Genomic DNA, 19977 nt, shown 5'->3' on the forward strand with positions numbered 1-19977 from the left:
GATGGGGTGCTCCAGGATGGAGTGCTCCAGGACGGAGTGTTCCAGGATGGGGTGCTCCAGGACGGGGTGCTCCAGGATGGTGCTCTAGGGTGGGGCCACTAGGATGGGGTGCTCCAGGTCAGGGTGCTCTAGGTGGGCACCACCATGCCCCACAGTCATGTGTGGTGTCCTCGTCCTGCTCCCTCCCCTGCAGGGTAGTCCGCATCCGGGTCCAGGCCCCTGCTTCTGGCTCCCCCCCCCCACCCCCACCAGGTTGACCTCATGGCTTTGCTGAAACAAGCTGGGGGCTGCTGCTGTGTCTCCTCCCATTTTCCCCACGAGGAGCCTGAAGTTCAGGGAGGTGAAGACACGGCTCACCCTACCTCCCATCCTGGGGTGGGGTGGGCTGCCTGGGCTGAGGCAGGCAGGTGGGAGGGGCTCTGTGGTGTTGCAGGCGTGGCTGAGAGCAAGGGTGGGGTGCAGAGAGCAGGGTGGGAGGGAAGCCAGGGGATGGGCTGTGGGCACCCACTCCACCCCACTCCAGAATCTGAGTTTGGATCAGGCTGGCTGCAAGCTGTGTAACCTGGGCCAAGTCAACTCCTGGAGCCTCAATGTCCCCAGTTTAAAAACGAGCCGGTGTGTTAGTTCTCTGTGAGCACAGCAGCTTGAAACAATGCCGTGTATCTTCCCCGGCAGCTGTGGGCCGGGAGCCCAGCATGGCTTCTCTGGGCCTTGTGCTCATGCTCTCTCAGGAGGCAGGTGTCACGCTCTGGGCTGGGGCTGTGGTCTCATCTGAGGGCTGGATCGTGGGGAGATCAGCATCTACACCCCTGTGTGTCGTCGGCAGGCTCTGTCCTTGTTGTGGGGGCCTCTGCACAGGGCTGCCTCCCAACACGGCAGTGGCTTCCCCCAGAGTGCAAGAGAGAGTGAGAGGGGGCACCCAGCACGGAGGCCACAGTCTCTCTGTGAGCTTGTCTCCGAAGTGACATCCCACCACCTGTGCCCATTCCATTCCTTAGCAGCCAGTTGTGAGCCACCCAGTCCTGCCACACGGAGTGGAGGGGATGACGCAGGGGCGTGAGTGCCAGGAGGCGGATCATGGGGCGTCTGGGGGCAGCCACCCTGCAGTGGAAGCTGCTCGCAGGGCAGCCTCGGTGGTTAGAAAGGATGCACCTCAGTGCTCACTACAGCGCCGGGCACTCAGCCGGAGCCGGGCAACCATGTCCCGCGGCACGTTCCTCTTCTTGCCACATCACAGCTTAATTCTTCACGGTGACGCCTTGACTGCCCGGGCCGTCTCTGGTGTCTCAGGGTGAATGAGAGGTGTCCACTGGCTGAGAGGACCCCACAATGACAACACAGTGTGGCAAGTGCTTTGCTGGGGTGGTGAGACAGAGGAGGAGAGTGCCATTCAGCAGTGCCAATCACTCTGGCACGGTTGCCCCCCGCCTCCGTCTGCCAGCCCCCGGGGAGGCCGTGGTCCTGCCAGAGTCCCTCCAGGGAGCCCAGACTCGCTCGGGCGATTAACCCGGCGCTGCGCTCAGAGCCACCGAGCCATGACAGCGCGGGGAGGGGCGTGCCACCTTTAAATGAGCCTTATGTAACAGCGTGCAGAGCAGCTGACGCTCCGCACTCAGACCTCTTTCAAAATAGATCGCTTGTCTTTATATAGCCGAACGCTCCTTTCTTCTGGCTCTGCCATCTTCCAGAGTGCTAATGTAGGTCAGATATTGCCTGGTGAGAGTTAATTAATCTATACTTGTGTCGAAGGAAAGGGAGGAAAGAAAGGAAACATGCAATGTGCCCCACGGGGCCTGGGAACCAGCGTTCCAGAGCGAAGCTTCGGGAAGGTTTGGCAGCGGGGGGACCCCGTCTAAGACGGACCTCAGTCTCTGGCCCTATCCGGGTCCCCAGCCCACCCTGGGCTGTTGGGGAGAGCAGTGGATTTGGGGCCCGTCCTGCCTCCTGAGCGGCTTCAGACCGAGTCTGGGTGCCAGGCCCTGCGGCCTCCCCCAGCCCAGCGGGGCAGTGACTCCCTGGCCAGCTCAGGGTCAGCCTTGACCAGAGGTCTGGGCTCCTCTGTCAGCGCTGGGGCCCTGGTCCCACCGCATTTTGTGCCGACCCCTGCTCTGCCCCTCTCTCTGTCGCTGCTGAGCCCCGCTGGCTCCCCAGGGGCCGTGTCCAGCCAGGCCTCTCTCCAGATCCCGCACATCCAGCTGCCACCATGTGCAGTGGGGGGGGGGTCACAGGCACCCAAGCTCAGCAGGTCCAACCCTGAGCTCCAGAACTTTCCCCCAACCAGCTCCTCCCACAGACTCTGTGCCCGTGGTCGGCGGCTCCATCCTTCCAGAGGCTCCGGAGGCTGGGGGCCGACTGGCCTCGCCCTGTGTCTGGTCTTTGGGCAGATCCCGTCCGTTATGTCTTCAAAGGAGACTGGAGTTTGGTTTCTCTCCCCACCGGCCTGCCCCTTTCCGTCCACGCCACCGTCCGTGTCCGCGTAGCCTCTCGCAGGTCCCCCGACACCGCAGGTTCTCCTTTCAGGCCGTTCTCAGCAGAGCCCGGGGGCCTGTCAGCACCTGAGGCAGGTCGTGTCCCTCTGTCCCGAAGTCCCCAGGGGCCCTAGAGTCCTGACGGTGGCCCGCGAGGCCCTAAGAGCCCGGCCTCGCCTCCTCTCCCCGACCCCACGGTCCCTCGCATCTCCCACGTTTCCCAGACACGCTGGCCTCTGTGGGAGCTTCCACAGGTGGGGACAGTGCGGTCCTGGGATGAGAGGTGCCCCGGTCACAGCAAAATGCTGCCAGCTTGTCCACACTTGGCACAAAGACGCCTCTTCCTGACTTCTCACCCGAAGGTCACTCTGCCCAGAACTCGGTCTGTACTAGCCACTAATGGAACCCTGAGGAACAGAGAGGACCCAGAACCTTCCAGAACATCACCGTTCAAAGCACAGCTGCCTCCAGGCTGGACAGGGAGGCTCAGGACAACAGCTGGCAGCACAGGCTGCCCATGCCAGGACCCAGGCTGTGTCTCAGAGCAAGGCCCTCGGGCCACAGCACCAGAATTCCCAGATCTGTGCTGGCCATCCACCTCCCGGGGGCCTTATTTATTTATTTTTTATTTTTTTGAGGAAGATTAGTCCTGAGCTAATATCCGCTGCCAATCCTCCTCTTTTTGCTGAGGAAGACTGGCCCTGAGCTAATATCCGTGCCCATCCTCCTCTACTTTATATGTGGGACACTTACCACAGCATGGTGTGCCAGGTGGTGCCATGTCCGCACCTGGGATCCGAAGTGCCAAACCCTGAGATGCTAAAGCGGAACGTGCTCACTTAACCGCTGCGCCACTAGGCTGGCCCCTCCCGGGGGCTTTAACCAAGCGCAGTGCCAGTGTCTAAGAGGGAGCCCAGCAGGATAGAACAGTCCGGGGTGACTGTCCAGCACTGCCCAGCTGAGGGTCCAGGGCTGTGGTCCAGGTGGTATGCTGTGCGGACTCCAGGCCCTGACCCCAAGTGAAGTGTGGATGCCCGGAGGAGCCTCCCCCGTCTTTGCCCAGCCCCATCCTCAGAGTCCACGCCAAGAGCAGAGGCCATGCAGAGAGCCTGCCCTGCCCACCCAGGCTGGCCGTCTCCCACAGGAGCGCCTGGCCGGGTTCCACTCCTTCCCGGGTCTCTGACCCCCCGAAGCTCCCAGTTCTGTGGATACACAACAACCCCAAATACTCTCGGGAGACACACAGTCACTGTGACGGTTGGTCCTGGGGGAAGGACCCAGCTGACATGCTCAGCTGTGTGCTGCTGGCTGAGGGAGCCCCTCACAGGGGGTCTCCTCCGCCCCCCACAGCATCGCCCTTAGACACTGCTCTGTGTGGGGAAGCCCTGCCCGGGATGCTGCTCTTCGGCCTCAATGTATCTGTTCGCAGCCGCCCTCCCTCCACGGGGGCTGCCGGGCTTCTCTGTCTCGCCTGGTCTACGCGCTTCTCACAACTCAGCACCCTCCAGCTGCTGGTCCTCCTTTAACAAGTGGGGAAACTGAGGCTTGGGGAGTTTGGGGAACTGGCCAGAGGTCGCCTGGCTGGGGTGGGTCAGCCAGTGCTGGGCCCCTGCTGTCCAGTCTCTGCCCCCTGCACCACGGGCAAAGGCTAACTGCCCTCCCGCTTGGACGTCTCAGGTGGGTCCCAGGTGGGTCTCGGTTGAGTCCCAGGTGGGTCCCAGGTGGGTCCCAGGTGGGTCCTAGGTGAGCTGAGGCCCAGCCTCGCTGGCGTCCCCATGCTTTGGGAAGGCTGTTGGATTGGTGATGGGATTTCGAGTCTTCGTATCTGACGTGAGCGCTCCGGTGGGGACCACAGGCCCTGCAAGAGAGGGTGTTTTATTCAAAACAAATGGAGAAGTTTCCCAGCTGTGGGTCCTCAGCCTGCTGAGCCGCGGTCTCCCTCTCTGTAAAGCAGGGACGATAGCGCTCACCTCGGGGGCTGTTGGGAGGACTGACCGAGATCCTTCGTGGAGCCCACGAGTGCGGCCGGCCCGGGGTCGCCCCACCCACCTGCGGCTCCTTTCCTGCAGCAGGTGGCCCAGGACCCCTCCCGCCTCCGGGAACCAGGAGACTCTGCAGCCTCCGTTTGCTCCCTCCCCGGTGCTTTGTTCTGGTTGACTGCCGCGCAAATGTCAGGGGAGAATTTAAATGAGGGGAGAACTGCTGAAAGGCTGGGTTTCTGGCAGGATTTCAGGACACTTGTGATGAGGGGCCCTGCGAGGCCTGGCGGACACTGCGGAGACAGCGGCACAGCAAAGATGGGGCCGTCGGGCGTGGGAATGAGGTCTGCCTGAGGCGGCTTCTCCCCATCCTGGCCTGGCCCACACAGGCCCCTGGGGTCCCCTCCCGTCCCCTTCCCTTGCTGACCCCTCCAGATCCTCCTCCTGGTGGGTCTCTCCTCTCACAGGGGCCTTAACGGCCCGACGCTGGCCCCCGCTCACGCTGTCCCAGCCTCAGGGCACCCCGCTCCTGCTCTTGACCTGGGAAGACACGTTCCATCGTGAGCACCCCCAGTCTTCACTGGGAGCCCCCACTTGTTTGGGGTCAATGGGATCCAGCCCTTTAACTGCAGCACCCTGATCCCCCCTCAGGGCACTGGGGACCTGGCCAGCCCAGCACTGAGACCAGCCTTAGGGCCCCCTGGCCCTGGTCCTGGGGGCTGGAGGCCGGGAACGGGGTGCAGGCATTTATGTAGCAGCTACTGCTCCCCAGCCCTGCGCCCGGCAGGTGTGACCTCGTTAATCCTCACCGTCTTCTGGGGCCGCCCCAACGGTCACCCCCAAGACTTTCAGAAAACTGAGGCCGGGAGGGGCTTGAAGGACTGGTTCAGGGCACATGAGAGGTTGGCAGGACCGATGATCACTGGCTGAGCACCTGCTGTGTGTGAGGCCCTTCTGTCCTGGTGCCACATTGAATCTGGGGCCCATCCTGGGGGTCCAAACATGGGCGAGTGAGGCACTGGCTTGGTGTGTCTCCAGCATGTACAGGGGCCATGTGGGTCTTGTGGGTGCAGAGGCAGCCTGCACTGGCCTCACTCTCCAATGGGTGACCGGCAACCACTAGGGAGCTGCCTGGGGCGTTAGTGGAGCAGAGAGGAGGGGCCTAGGTGGGCTGCCTGGAGGAGGTGACCTCTGAGCAGAATCCTGGGAAATGGACAGTGGTTAGACAGGTGGAACATGTGTGCACCTTGGAGGGAGCAAGGGGAGCAAATCCTCCTCCGCAGGATTTGACCTCGGACTGTTTGATTCCAAGGTCCCCAGGGCCAGCAGCCCCACCTTACAAAGGAGGAAAGGTGAGTTGTGAGAGGGGCAGGATCTGCCCAGATGGAGGGTGGATCTGACCCCATCACTGGGCCAGGCTCGCGGTGTAAGGCTCTCCCTGTGAAAACTAAATCAGGCTAAAAACAGCTCAGCATTAAAAAACACAACCACGACCCCAGCTGTCCCCAGTCGGGGGCCACGTGGGGAGGTGGAGCCCTTGGCAGGCGGTTACTCATTCTCCATCAGCACCCCGCGCTCTGCCGGAGGACGCAAGGCAGATTGGTCCTGAGTGCAACCCGGGCCTTGGGATGCATTTCGTAAATGCTGTGAGCCGAAGCAGAAGGCTGGCAGCTGAGCAGGTGGCCCCACAGGGGCAACACGATGAAGCACAAGACGAGAGAAGCGGTGGCAAGCGGGCGTTGCTGGCACATGGCTGTGGGGAAGCGCTGGCTGTGGCCTGTGGCCTGGGAAGGTTCCCGTATGCAGTCGGCGCTCCATAAATGCTCCTGGAGTGGTGAATGTTCCAAGGCAGGGACGCGGGTTTCTCTGGGGTCCTCAGGGGCAGTTTGGGGTTTCTGAAAGGCTGTTCAGGGGGAGGGAGCTGGTCGTCCTGGCCTGCGACTACCAACAGGCACTGTGTGTGGCCAGGCATTTGTGTTGGCTCTGAAGTTTGCACTCAAGCCCAGTGAGGGGGGTCCTATGACCCCATTTTACAGATGATGTGCAGGGCCACTGCAGCGGGGGGCAGTTCTGTCCTTGAGGAGGAAGGGTGAGGCAAGGGCTGGCCTGGCACAGCCTGGAGTTGGGTGGCTGCCTGTCCTGGTTGGCTGTGTGACCTTGAACATATCCCCCAGCCTCTCTGGGCCTGTTTGTAAAAAGGGTCTGAGGCCTCCCTGGTCGGTGAAGAGCAAATGGGGGGCCTTCCTGCGGGCACCAGGCTCCCCGACACCCACGCTTATGACTTTCCCTACAGGGCCGAGCCCTGTCTCATGTCCCCGACCACTGGTGACATGTCAGGGAGGACAGGACCACGGCCCCAGTGGCATTTTGGAGGCGGCCAAGCCAAGGAGCCCTCTCTGTTCTGGGGATCCACTTTCTAGTCGATATGCAAAAATACAGACGCAAACAAATGGATAAGTGCCCACCTCCGACCACTGCCCGTGGCCTGGGCTTGGGGTCCACGTCTCCCCTAGCGTGGTGGCCGTGCCCGTGCAGGGGACAGAGGGGAGCAACAGGTGGGCGCCCAGCCCAGCCCAGGGGCCTCCCCGCACCCTGCGACCACCAGCATCTGGCTGGGCTGTTTCCTGCCCTTTCCGATGGGGTGGTCCAGCGTTGTAACCTGAGCACCAGGGGCCTCTGCCCATGGCGGGTCCCAGACTCAGCCGCGTCCCCCACAAATTCATGTGCCAGAGTTCCTGCCTCCACTACCACAGCAGGCCCTATTTTCCTATTTGGAAGTGGGGTGACTGCAGGAGCAATTAAAGGTGAGGTCATCCGGGAGCAGGGTGGGCTGCAAGCCAGGGTGACTGGTGTCCTCATGAAAAGGGACATTTGAACGCAGACACACTTGCAGGGTGAACGCCACGTGAGGGAGGAGAGGCTGGAGGCTGCCTCTGCGAGCCGAGGAGCCCCGGGTACGGCCGGCCACCACCAGGAGCTGGGGGCGGGCTCGGAACAGGTCCTCCCTCACAGCCCAGACAGGACCAGCCCTGCCAGCACCCTGGTCGAGGCTTCAGGCCTCCAGGCCTAAGGGAGAGTGCACGTCTGGGGTTTGAGCCGCTCCGTCTGTGGGACGTGCTTGCAGCAGCCCTGGGTGCCGGGTCTAGCGTGGGAGCCATGAGCGGCCGGGACATGGTGAGAGGGAGGTGAGAGGGCAAGGGGGCTTCCACCCCAGACCCTCCTAGCCGGGAGCTCCTTGATTTGGGCCAGGCCAAGCTCCAGCCTGACCCTGACCTGGGACCGGCCCTCAGAAGCAGGGCCAGCAGAGGTAAACTGAGGCAGCATTCTTGGTAGTGTTGATGGAAATAATCCGTAACGAATCTAGGTATGAAAATTTGGGTGAGTTTATTCTGAGCCAAAATGTGAGGACCATGGCCCAGGGCCTTTCTTCCCGAAGGAAGAAAGGACACCAAAGAAGTAGTGTGTACAGAGTGGTTATATACCCCCAAAGAGGATGTTTCACATAGGATTGGAATGTCCTTTTTACAGCAGTCATGAGACTGCTCTGTTGGCACAGCAATTGATGGACACAGCAGGTAGGTCTGCTGTCTTGATGGACACAGCAGGGTGGCAGGTCTGTTGTCTCGAGCTGGGTGGTCACACGTGAGCTGGGTGGTCACACGTGAGCTGGGTGGTCACAGGGTGGGTGCAGCAATCAGTTCCTAGCCTAAGGAAAGATGCTTATTGCGAAGGAAATGGCAATGTGGGGGGAAGTTGTGCCTTTATCTTAAGGGCATTTGTTCTTGTCATAGTAAAAGTTTAAAGCAGATATGCAATGCGTGCTCGATGGCCATGTCAGGTCCTTTTGGAAAAACAAAGTCAGGCCGAATTAGGTTTACAGCAAATGGCTTCCTCATATACTCCAATATATCCTATCGCTTGCCATTTCTGTTTGTCAGTAGAAGGGGGCGAGGGGAGAGGGCAGTGCCCTGGACAGTCCAGCTTCTCTCCCCTCGACACCTGTGACCCGTCGGTCACGTTTCACCTCTCTCCCAGGGGCGCACTGAGGCCTCTGTGGCAGAGGGCCCGTGATGCCCGTCTCTGAGTTCTTCGTGCTTTCATATTCTCAAGATGGCGTTCGACCTTTTGGTCTGATAACTCATTCAGTTCGTCGTGTTCCAGAACCACTGACAAGCTCTGAGTGGCCCTCCCCAGGCCAGGGACGCACGGGCCAGATTCCTCTTGCGCCGCCCTTGTCACCGAGCTCAGTGGGCCTTTCCACGTTCGTTTCCTCGTTCCCAGGAGTGAGTGTGCAAACAGCAGAGGAAACTCCAAGGTCTTTGTCTTCTTCAGGGGAATCATCATTCCCCATAGAAATTCTGATCAGGGATCCAGGCAGTGTCCCCGCTGAATGCTCGTCCACGGGCGCACTCACGGCGCCATTATTAATTCCTTTATGAATAACTTGATCTTCATCACAGCCGCGTATTATTTATGATAACTGTTACATTATTTAGATGTCAGCGGCTCCATGCTAATTGCAGCTGCTGGCAGGGGCTGTCAGCTCAGAGAGCCCTGGACCCTTCTGTCTGGGTTCCAGGTGGTGGCCGACCCCTGAGCCTTTCTCCCCCTGGCCTCTCCCGTGTTCTCTGCCCTGTCACCCACTCTGGGAGGCCAGCTGGCACCCTGCAGCAAAGAAGGGCAGCCGGCCTGCTGGGCTTTTCTGCTGGGTGGGGGCTGGCTGGGGGCCTGAGACTCTGGAAGTCCTCAGATAAAAGGCCATTTTGACTCAGGTTTGTGGAAACTAGGGTAGGGGTGGGGGGTCCTGATGCTGCAAGGAAGGCAGTCCACACACGGATGTCGGGCCTGTAGGTTGGATCACAGCGCTGGTGGGGGGAATCTTACCTGCCATCGTCATGAGCAGGTCCTAACTGGTCCCAGCTCCTTGCCCTTGTCCCCACGCCATCCTCTCCAGTCATCAGAGGGATCCCAGTAAAACAGCACTGTCCAAGGTGCTGGTCACCAGTCGCACGTGTCCCCTTCAATTGAAATTAATTCATTTTAAGGTTAAATATGAAAGGGGGTGAATGATGAGCGAGGTCTGCGTCCAGGCTCCAGCCTTCCCACCCCACACCTGTTCTGACCACGCCTCTCCTCTGTCACTTCCTTCCGCACAAGCCAGGGCCCTGGGGATTGGTCATCTCTGGCTGCCATGAACAAGCACCATGCACGAGGCAGCTTAAATGACAGAAATGCACTGTCTCCCAGTCCCAGAGGCTGGAAGTCTGAGAAGGAGGTGTCAGCAGGGCTGGTTCCTCCTGAGGCCTCTCTCCTTGGCTTGAAAGGTGGCCGTCCCCTCCCTGTGTCCTCACGTGGCCGTCCCTCTGTGCGTGTCTGGGTCCTGATCTCCTCTTATAAGGACGCCAGTCAGGCTGCGTCAGGGCCGCCCCGTGACCTCACTTACCTTCATCACCTCTGCGAAGACCCTCTTTCCTAATGCAGTCACGTCCTGAGGCGCTGGGGGTTCAGGCTCAACAGAGGGATTTTGCTGAACGTCACGGAGACCCAGCTCAGCCCACAACAGTCACTGCTCAGTTTACAGATGGACAGCGGTCTCAGAGAGAGAAGCGACCAGAACCGGCAAGTGTCGGAGGGAAGACGCGACACAGGCACGCCTGCCCCCAGGGCCAGCGTGGTCTCCAGTAAGCAGCCTGCCCCCTGAGCCAACCCAACAGCTCCCGCGTGGCTCCCGGCCTGTTTCCTCAACGGTGAAGTGGGCACCTCCTTAGCTCTTCCCCAGCTTGTTTTGGAGAGTAAACGAATGGCTCACTAAGTCCGGAAGCATTGTTGCAGGGTGGGCGCCAGCGGATATCTCTCCCTTCACTTGTCCCTGCTCCCCTCCCTCCTTCCTTCCAGGAACATGCGCTGGGTCCTCACGATGCGCAGCCCTGTCCTGGTGCAGGACACTGGGGGCAGGAAGTCAGGGGCCTGCATCTAGGGCTTTCTGTTTGAGCAAAGGAGCCAGCGGGTAAACAATAACTGGGAAAGGTGGACAGTGCCCTGGCAATCCTTGCCCTCGCAGGAGCGGGGACACAAGACAGGAGAAGGGCTCCCTGGAGGACATGACATTTATGCTGACCGTAGAACCCAGGCTGCCCTCTGCCACAAGAGCTGGCGTGCTGGCGGTCACTGTGGGCTCAGGCGAGGCCTCATCCAGGGAACACAGAGCCCACCCCAAGGAGGAGGGTGAACTGGCCACCCAGGCCCCTCGGAGGTGCGACCCCTTGTCCAGCGGCCGCAGTGGGAAGCGTCCATCTGTGCCTCCAGGCCTCCTTCCCTCTGCAGAGCCTGCCTGTTCCCGCCCTTCCCCCACCCGAGTCATCTAAATGAATTTGCATACATTGTTGATAAATTTGCATACATTGTTTCCAGTGATCCCTGATTGTTTCAGGAGCTAGACATTTTGAATCTAAATAGATTCACCCTCCCCAGCCTTGTATTGAAGAATTCCAGAAATACCCCACCTGACAGCTCCCAGCCAGCTTTGTCCTGACCACCCCCACTTTCTTTCTTTTGGTTTCTCATTATCACGCCGCCAATGCGGGCGGGGGATTCTATTTTTATTTTTCATTTCTCGCTTAGCAGCTTCCCTTCTGGGTGAATTCTGGCTGCTGGCCAGTCTTTGACGGCCCCCGGGAAAAACAGAGGGACTTGATTGTGGGTGGTGACATCTCGATGTCCCCTCGGATGGCAGGCGTCAGTCCCTACAGCCGGCAGCTTGTTCTGAGCCCTTGCCGGGGGCTCAGGAGCAGGACTGCGAGGGAGAGCTGGCGTTGGCCGCAAGGCTCATTGGTTCTGACTCTCTCTTTGCCTCTGCTACTGAGGAGAAAACTGAGGCCTCGAGAAGCCCAGCCACCCGCCCACTGTCCCAGGCTCTGGCCACGGGGCTGTGTCTGCCACCCCTCTACCTGCCCCAGAGAGGGGAAAACGGGCGCTCACCTCCATCCCAGAAGAGGCCCTGCGTCGTGGCACAGGACCTGGCGGTGTGAAGCGAGAAGGTTCACAAGCCATGCCCAGAGGGGGCTGTAGCCTCCAGGCGGGGTTTGGGGAAGAGGCTGCTCTTGCACTCCTTGCTCCAGCGCCCTCCGTGGCTCCCTATTGCAGACAGGCAAAGTCTCTGCTTCCTGCTCAGCACCCAAGACCTCACCACGGGCTCCTCTCTGCACCACTGGGCCTTCCACACAGACGCTGAACAGAAGCAACATCGGCCGGGCCCCCAGAGAGGCTGCCTTGCACCTGGCCTTCCCTCTTCAGATGCCCTTCCATTCTCCCCTCGACCCTATGCTGCAGAAGCTGCTGTCCCCATTTTACAGAGGAGGAAACTGAGGCTCAGAGGTGTCACACAGCTGGCAGGGGGCAGGGCTACGGGTGTATCTGAGTCCAGAGTCTGTACCACTGTCCACACCCTCACGTGCATCTGTCAAGTCCCTGGGCCCGCCCAGCACAGGCTCTGCACACAGTGGGGGCTCAGTTCATGCTTATTATTATTATTATCATTGCCATGTGTGGTGGTCAAAGGGCCTGTGGCTAGGGGCTACCGGCCAGTGCAGAACGGAGGCTGGGGCTCTGGACCTCCTGCTTCCGCTCGAAGGGCCTGGAAACCCCTGCACTCACCTCTCCCACCCCTTCTTGGATTTTCTTCCTTCATTTGTTCATCCGTCTCATCTCACAAACATCTGTTGGGCCTCTGCTCCCGGCAGGGTTGGGGTGGGGAGGGGAGGGGGGCCGACCCAATAGAGGGCTAGGGCCCAGGCTGCCCCAGCAGGGAGGCAGACCCAGGCCAGGAGGACCGCAAGGACTGGGCCTGTCCTGTGGACAGAGGGGCCGGGAGGGGGCCGGGCCAGCCCCTGCGGCCCCACATCTGCACCAAGGACTCGCGTGGATCCTGATGTGGTGGTTCACTGAACACACCCGGTGTGTTTTCATGTGGCCAGATCCTGCTCCCGCCTCTGGAAGGGAGGGTGTGAGCGCCGGACGCTGAGAACCAGGCGGCACGTTGGCTGAGCGCCAGGCTGTGCTGCAGGGGCCGCAGTCAGGACTCAGGTGGGCTCCCACACAGGCGCCCCAGCCCTCCGTGCTGGGGTCTTTCAGACAGGCTTGGCCAATCGGCCACAGTCCTGGGCTGTGGGGCCAGGGTCGCGCCTCCTGTTTGCCTCTGGGAAGCCTCGGATGGGCTCAGGACCAAGGCATCGCTCTCCTTTCCCGGGTCCTCTGGAAATCATCCTTGCCCACCGACCCCTGACACTCATTTGGCTTTTCCTTGTAATTTCTGTGACTGTATCCACGTGCAGCGGATGGGCTAATTCTCTCTGTTTAAAAAAAATATTGTGCTGGGGGCCGGCTCCACGGCCGAGTGGTTCAGTTTGCGCGCTCCACTATGGCAGCCAAGGGTTCGGATCCTGGGCATGGACGTGGCACCGCTCGTCAGGCCACGTTGAGGCGGCGTCCCACATCCCACAACTAGAAAGATATGCAGCTAAGATATACAACTGTGTACAGAGGAGGTTTGGGGAGATAAAGCAGAAAAAAAAATATTGTGCTAAAATACACGTGACGTAAAATTTACTATCTTAACCATTTTCAGGTTCACAGTTCAGTGGTACTGAATGCACACACGGCGGGGTGGCCGGGTGGCGTAGTGGTTTCATCTGTGCGCTCCTCTTCAGAGGCCCAGGGTGTGCAGGTTTGGATCCTGAGTGTGGACCTAGGCGCTGCTCATCAAGCCATGCTGAGGCAGCATCCAGCATAAAATAGAGGAAGATGGGCATGGATGTTAGCTCAGCGACAATCTTGCTGAAGCAAAAAGAAGGAGACTGGCAACAGAAGTTAGCTCCGGGCTGATCTTCCTCACACACACACACTCACACACTCACACACTCACACACTCAGGCTGCCGTGCAGCCATCACCACCGTCCATCTCCAGAACTCTTTCTTCTTCCCAAACTGAAACTCTGTCCCCATCAAACATCATCTCCCCGTTCCCCTCCCCCAGCCCCTGGCACCCACCATCCTACTTTCTGTCTCTATGAATTTGACTGCTTCAGGGACCTCATATGAGCAGAATCCTACAGTATTTGTCCTGTCGTGACTGGCTTATCTCACTCAGCATAATGTCCTCAAGTTTCACCCACGTTGTAGTGTGGTGTCAGAATTCCGCTCCTTTGTAAGGCTGAGTAATATTCCACTGTGTGGATGGACCACATTTTGTTTATCCATCCATCCATCCATCCGCAGACACCTGGGCTCTCGTGAACAACGCTGCTGTGAACACGGGTGTGCGAATGTCTCTTCGAGACCCTGCCTCCACTTCTTTTGGATGTATATATACCCAGAAGGGGAATTGCTGGGTCATGTGATCGTTCTGCGTTTATTTTTTTGAATTTTAAAGAGCCACACTCTTTCCCACAGCGGCTGCACCGTTTACACTCCCAACAGTGCACAAGGGTCCCTCTCTCCACAGCTGTGCCAGCACTTGTTGTTTTCTGTTTTTTGTAGCAGCCATCCCACAGGTGTGAGGGTGTATTTCACTGTGATTTGATCTGCATTTCCCTGATGATTAGTGATGCTGAGCATCTTCCCATGTGCTCCCAGCCTTCTGTGTGTCCTCGTTGGAGAATGTCTGTCAACTCCTCTGCCGGGGTTTCATCGGTTGTTCTTGTCAGGTGGTACAGCTTGCGTGTCTTGGGTCCTGTCTAAGAAGGTGAGCCAGGACGGAAGGATGGACAGCCCTGGCACGTGGCACGCTGGTGATGGTGGTCATGGTGGGTGTGGGTGTGATCTTGGGGATGACAACACTATGGGCTATGGTCACTGGGACCGGAAGAAGGGGCTTGGGTGACACTGTTGATGATGCTGAAGGTGGTGAAGGTGACGTGGTGACAACGATGGGGCTGCTATTGATCAGAGCGTGGCCTGATTCACTGAGCAGAGTCAATGCCATCGCCTGGTTCCTCGTTTCACAGAAGCTTTTCGTGGGATGTGGGTGGGGATTAAGGGCCTTGCAGCTGTCACCAAGTTGAGGACAAGGTGGCAAGCAGGGCAGTGGGGAGGGAGTATTTATGGAGCAATGGACTCCAGGAGCTGATCCCTCTGGCTGTGGAGGAAATTACAAACAATCCTATCAAGGGTGGTTATTGACTGAGGCTGAGACCGAATCTGACATTCATCCGCCCGCGTTTGACATTAAAGAACAAGCCGGCGGTTGGATTTGCATACATCTCCAGGGGAAGAGGCAGCTGGGGAAAAACTCATTGAGAATGGGCACGGAGCTCTCCCATCCTGCAGGGAGGGCAGAGGTGGAGAGGCCCCCGCATCCCTGGGTCATCTGGAATTAGCACAGCGGGGCCAGGGCCCGGGTCCACACTGCAGAAGTTGTGGCCCTTGGGGTGGTGGAGCCAGGGCTGGGCCTCCTGTATCCGTCTCTATTTTTCTCGGCCCCAACAGTGTGACAGGGAGCCACGGCCTGGTGGGGAGGCAGACCTGTGAGCAGAGGCCCGTAGGTGTCCTTGAGGACGCCCCCGAGCCCCACACAGGCCTGACCCAGGGAGGAGGCTCCCTGTGTGATGGTGGGGCAGGCTTGGCCTTCCTTCCTGGACCCCACTGTGCTGCCTGCTGCCCCGTGTCCCTCAGCCCCAGGGCCAGTCTCTGTCCCCTGCCAGGTCTGCTCCTCCAGCCCTGCTCCTTCCTCAGTGCAAGCCTCCTCTTCAGATCCCCAGCCACCTACCTTCCCAGCCCAGTCACTTAGGGACCAGGTTCCTGCCCCAGAGCCCCAGCTCAAAGCGGGGTCCTAGTCTGCTTGCAGCCCTGCCTTAACTCCTGGCATGTGGCCTGGCGTGTGTCCGCTACACAGCACATCTGCGGGTCAACAGGGAGGTCCCCAGATCGACTGTACCCCAGGATGAAGGCTGGGGGTCAGAGGAGGGCAGCGGTCTCTGAAGTCTCCTGAAATGAGCCTGTCAGGACCCCCAGGGCTTGGATGTCAGGTAAGGGCCCAGGGCCAGCAGGGAGGGAGGGAGCCGGGGCCACCCCGATGGCTGTCCCCAGGCCTGGGAACAAGGAAGGAGCAAGAGTTTCAGCCGAGGTGGCCAAGCAGGGTCCGGTGGGGGTGGGGACTCTACCCGGTGGGGCAATGGGGAGAGGGAAGGGCCCAGCAGAGCCCGCCCGTCCCGTCGCTGGGCAGGAGGCTCACACACAGCTCTCTTCTGTCCCCACTGGGAGACAACGCCTGGGGCGGAGCCAGAGTGGCTGGACCCAAGAGGCTGGTGGCTGGGCCCTGCCATCCCCACATCGACGTGGCCCTCTCCCCTGCACCTTTCCAGCCCGGCCGCCGTCTGGGCTCCGTGGACACATAACATTAAGATTTTCCCAGATTCGAAGGCTCACCTCCTCATTTCCCTGGCAGTTAGGAACACCAACAGTGTGGCCACTCAATAAAGCAGGGGCAGCGATGGCCGCTATCGATCACAGGGCCCTGGGCCGCACTCAGCAGAAGAAAGTCAATTTTCCCCTCCAGTTCAGTTCAGCAAACATCTATTGAGGGGCTACTGCAAGCCGGGCCTGTGCTGGGCGCGGGGGGCGCAGGGCACGGACCTCCCGTGCTGGCCGGGAATCCCAGCTCTTCTCCTCGCTCTGCACACGCTGTCCATCCAGAGGGACGCGCTCAGCTGGTGTCCTGCAGACTTCGCCTCCCTGAATGCTTCCACCCGCTCGCGGGGGCTCCAGGAGCTGAGGGAATTGCCCAAGATCAGCCAGCGAGGAGGAGGATTCCCTGGGGAGTGCCGGGCCGTGCTGGCAGACGTGCAGAGCACCGCGCCCCCCTGGGGAGTCGCCCGGGTCAGGGAGGCCTGGCTGGAGTGGGCTCAGCAGGCGCGGGGAGTCAGGGCACCTGTGTCCAGGGGGCCCTGCTGTGTGGCCAGGCCCGTCGCCTCTCCAGGCCTCACTTTTCTCCACGGTAGACACGCCAGCGGACACTGCAGGCACCGGGGAGCCAGGCTCTGCACTGTGGGCACTGTGGGACCGGGCACCCCAGCCCACACGGCCAGGAAGGGCTGGTCTGAGAGAGCTCGGCAGCCGATGCTCACCCCCAGGCCCGGCTGCCTCGGGGGCCGGGGGGGCAGGGGCCCTGGAGCGTGCAGCGCCTGCATCCACAGAGCCTGCGCTCCTGCACAGTGGGGACGGGGAGGCTGTGGCACAGTCTACATCCCCTCCTTTGCTGCCCCCCAGCCTGCTCCCCAGCGCCCAGCACCCCCGGCTCCCAGCCTCGCTCTGAGTCAGTCTGGGCTCTGCCCAAAGCTTCCTCTGCGCAGAGGGCTCCGGGGCAGGGACGGGGACGCGGACCACAGGTCTAGCTGCTTCCCAAGCACCTTCCATCTGGCCCTCTGGGCGCAGCGAAGGTGGCATCTCTCAAGAAGGCGATTCGTCCCCCGGGACACCTACTGGGTGCCAAGTCCCGGCTGGGTGCTGGGGGGCTGGTGGGAGCTCCTCCAGATCCTCCCTCTCCAGTGGGAGACAGCGGATCCTCTGCGATGATGGAGCTGGAGCGGACATTCAGACGGACCCCATGGATGGCACTGCAGAGGGGTCGGGGGCCGGGAGGCTGGGGAAGCACGGATCCTGTTGGCCAGAGTCGGCGCCACGGCTGTTGACTTCTCTGCACCTGCGCTTTGGCCTGGGACTAGAGAGGAGCGAGCACAGGGCAGGGAGCAAGACTGGCAGGTGTGCCCACAGCTGACACCAGGGACGAGGACAGCGCCGCTGTGAGCTGCTCGGCCTGTGACGGCAGCAGTGACCAGCGACCTGGCCTTGAGTCTGCTTTTGGGAACAAGGTGTTGCCAGGCCTCCTCTGGTCACAAGGCCATTGGGAGGTCAGTGGGCGCATAGCAGTGACACAAGAGGGTGACTAACAGGTCAGCGAGGCCTCTGACGTCCCGGGCACGGACCACTGCTGTCCATGCCTCCGTTCACGCAGCCCTCGACAGGCCCACCTGGCGGGTACCACTCCCCCAACTGTAGAGGTGAGGGCCGTGAGGCTCAGAGGGGACAGGATGCGCCAATCGAGTGACAATAGCAGCTGGGGTCAAGCCCGGGTGTCCTACTGCCAGGCCAGGTGAGTGGTCACAGCACACAGGCTGTGTCAGAGGAAGGAGTCCCCAATCTCTGTGTCTTGGTGAGGCCTCCCTGCAGCCCAGCCTTTGCCCTGCTGTCACACCGTCCAGGCACCCTGCTAGATGTGCTCGAGCTCTGAATCGGCCTATTAGCCGCTGGGCAACCCTGGGCCTGTAGCTTGCCCTCTCTGGATCTCCACCTCCCTTACTAATTAGGCATGATTATACCTGCATCTCGGACCCCGCAGCGTCTCTTCTCCGCCCGGCATGTCAAAGAGCATAGCTGGAGAAGAGGAGTGACATAAACCACCTGATGCTCCCCTGACATCTCTTGTCACATCTTAAAAAGCCGCTCTGCATTCACAGTGTAGCCAAGTGTGTACGTTTGTTCCGACCCAGACAAGACGCTCTGAATCACACGCAGTTAAGTTACTTCGTTTTCTGGCTTCATATCTTCTTTGTGCCCCAGGAAGACAAGCTCCACGTCTCCTGCTGGCTCTGTGCAGCCCTGCCCTGCATGGCCAAGTGCCCTGGGGAAGACGGGGGCGCAGCCAGGCCCCCAGCACTGCAGGGTGAGTGAGAACTCCGATCCAGGCGCCCTGGGCTGCAGCCGGGTGGCATGGTGGTTACAGAGAGTGCGTGCAGACCCTGAGGACAGACTGCAGGTACGGATCCCGGCCCATCCACTTCTCCAAATGTTGACCTTGAATCGTTGGGCCTCCTTGACCCATTGACCTCATCTGTGAGGAGGGACCAGCTCTGGGACCAGCCCCGCAGGATGCCGTGAGGCCTGAAGAGGTAACAGACAGAAAGTGCTGGGCACTCAGCAAGTGCCAGGCAAGTGTCAACTGCTGCGTGGCTCTCTCCTCGAATCCTGACAGCCTGAGAGCAACCACATCGCTATTCTGTGCCTCAGTTTCCTCATTTGCCAAACGGTTATTAACTTGAGCCCCGTGAAACTGCCATTTATGTGGATGCCTGGGCACATCTCTGCTGATGAGGCACAGATCCCAGGGCGTGCCCAGAGGATCACGGCCGCCACTCTCCCTGACCTGGGTCAAGCATGCTCCTAAGAAGGGAGGGAAAGACGAGGTCGGCCAGTGGGGACATTTCCTGAGCTGTGCAGACCGGCGCCGGTCCACCTCCTCCGCTGGCTTGTAAATCACTGCCTGTGACCAGACTGCGTGAGGCAGGCATCGAATGCTCACCTGCTTCTCCGCACATGGGTGGCACGGATGGGCCCGTCTCCCAGGGCTGGTCCCTGAATCTGTGCTCCGGGTGGCAGGGGTGGAGGAGGGCAAGGAGGACGCAGAAGGTTCTGGTCAGAGGCCACCCCCAACTCTGCCACACTCGGGGTGAAAAACAATAACAAACAATAAGCGAACAAAGGAAACAGCCATTGTTCCCGACGGCACAGTGGCCCAGATGGTTTCTCAGCCGCGCGAGGTGGAGGGCCTGGTTCCAGGACACGAGTGAGCGAACTTGCTTCAGGTGACGCCTGGGCAATGGCAGATTGGTTCAGGTTGATTTAAAGTGTCAGCGTTTTCTAGGCCTGCGAACAGATGACTATTCATCACGCTGATCCTGAAGTTGAAGACACAGGGCCCATCGTTATTCGTAGCTCACATCCTTCCCGAGGGAGGCCTCGCCCCACAGTTAATAACATCCCGGGGCTTCCGGCTCAGGCAGGTCAGGCGAGTAGATGTCTTATTTATGCCAAGTGCATTTTTCATGACTCTGTGTCCCCAGGCAGCTGGGCAAGGGGAGGCCTTGGTGTCCCAGCCCCATATAGGCTCCTTCCTGGACTTCGGTCTGAAAATGTATTTGAGTCCTGTCAATACCTCTTGGTGGTCAGAGACAGAGCCAGCCAACTCAGAATGGGTCTGGTGTATCTAGATCCCTTCCCCAAGTGGTGTCAAAGACCCCCAACTGGTTTAATGACTGTTGACAGAGCCCCAGTCAGCATCATGTCTGTGGCCTCAGTGTGATGACCATGATCACCATTTGGTGACCACCATCCCACCTTATGCAGGGCACTGCCTTCATTGCCACCACGCCCACCTCCCAGTCAACACTGTCACTTCCATAGTGTTCACCAGGCCAGACTTGTCCATCCTATATGGTTACATGACCATGACCTTTGCCACCACCACCATCACCACCACTGTCACCACCACCCCCACCACCATCACCATCACCATCACCACCATCACCGCCACCACCACCAACACCACCACCACCGCCACCACCACCGTCACCACCATCACTGCCACCACCACCACCACCAGTACCACCATCACCGCGACCATCACGACCATCACCACCACCACCAGCACCAGCACCAGCACCAGCACCACCACTACCGCCACCACCGCCGTCACCACCAT

This window comes from Equus quagga, chromosome 16 (genome assembly GCF_021613505.1).
Source record: "Equus quagga isolate Etosha38 chromosome 16, UCLA_HA_Equagga_1.0, whole genome shotgun sequence".
Taxonomy (NCBI): Eukaryota; Metazoa; Chordata; class Mammalia; order Perissodactyla; family Equidae; genus Equus; species Equus quagga.